This window comes from Galeopterus variegatus, unplaced genomic scaffold (assembly GCF_000696425.1).
Source record: "Galeopterus variegatus unplaced genomic scaffold, G_variegatus-3.0.2 Scaffold1320, whole genome shotgun sequence".
NCBI lineage: Eukaryota > Metazoa > Chordata > Mammalia > Dermoptera > Cynocephalidae > Galeopterus > Galeopterus variegatus.
In genome coordinates this window covers 113,195-114,701 of record NW_007727431.1, presented here as the reverse complement: position 1 = coordinate 114,701, position 1,507 = coordinate 113,195, and positions in this window count along the sequence as shown.

Genomic DNA, 1,507 nt, shown 5'->3' with positions numbered 1-1,507 from the left:
CTAAATGGCCTGCATTTGTATATATGGCTATGAGCACAAAATGGAATGGATTATTCAACATTCTTCCACTTCAAAATATCAAATATTTCTGGGACTTCTCTTTCTTGACCAGACGGCATATGAACATATTTGATTTTGCAGGAATATTTCATATAGCTAGGCAAGTGCCTGTGGATATCTGCTAGCTTTTCTTGAATGCAGTTAAAGAAAGCTGGATAATTTCTCCTAATAATTAAATAATATTCAGAGATTTTTTCCCCTTCAGTGTCAAATAATAAATTCTAAAAAATCTGTTATGCTAGAATTACAACATTGGAAGTTAATTATACTAATTGAAATAAGGTCAGGAAGGCCTATGCACAGCTGTGGTGAAGTGATGCATTTGAAATTGTGGATAAGGGCTAAACATCCTGCTATATGAACACATGGTTGTCATAATGTTGATGTCAACAGAAAGATGTGCAACCTCAGCTCTGTGATGCCCCAGAAAACATTTCAGGTAAACACTCCGGCAGAGGGTCTCTGTTTGGGCTCCTGAGAAATCTGTGTGTAGTGTGGTTGTTAACAATTTCTTGGCTACTCCACAATAGTACTTATGTTACATAATTATCTTTTTTAAAAAAAATTATACAAAACAGTCTCTAGGATCTGATGCTTTTGGATGCCTTCATTAAAAAACAAAAAATAAAAGGCTAACCCTACTTAAAATTCAAGTATTTTTAAAAGCCTCATAAAATCTTAAAAATCAGATAAATGATCTGCTCCTCAATTAGAAGAAACTGTGCTGATCAAAAATGCCTGGTCTCTATTCAGGAGGCCCTAGAATGGCTTCCCATGAAGTACTCTCTGATTCACTGCCAAACTTGGCAGGGATAGAAGTTTGTTTTGGCCTTCTCCTCTGTGCCTTTCTGTGGCAAGAAAAAAGTCCTTGGCCCATGCTGAGGCTGGTGCTCTATCACAAGCACCACTCCATCTGAGTCAACCAGCCCCAGCACAGTATAATATGCATCCTCATGTTTCTTCTCTGTAATGTAGCCTGGCAAGCAAGCTTTCTGGTCAACAAGTACATGGGTTAGTAAAACTGGGAGATCGTGACAGTGATTGGAGAACCTCATTCAAAGGATAAGTGGCATGCTGTATACTTGAACCTCTCCATGAAGAAAACTGGGTCCAGGCTCACCTGTTTGATGAATGAGCAAGAGTGAGATTGTGCACATAAATTGCTTTATCCCAAGTCTCCCATTGGGTGGCTCATCTGATATGGCTTATGTGCCTGGAAGATAGCTCTAAGAAACTCTGGAAATGAAAAGGAAATGGATAGTTGCCTAAAAGCTGGCCATGATGAAAGATCCTAAAACAAGAGCAAAGAAAACACCATACACAAGCACGGCCTTGTAGTGAGGCTATTTGCTGAGAATGATCTGTGGGAACATCCCTCTCTTTAAGATAGTGTGGCAGCCATATCTGTCTGCTGAGATGATGAGAAGGTTGGATTCTATGGCAGGGG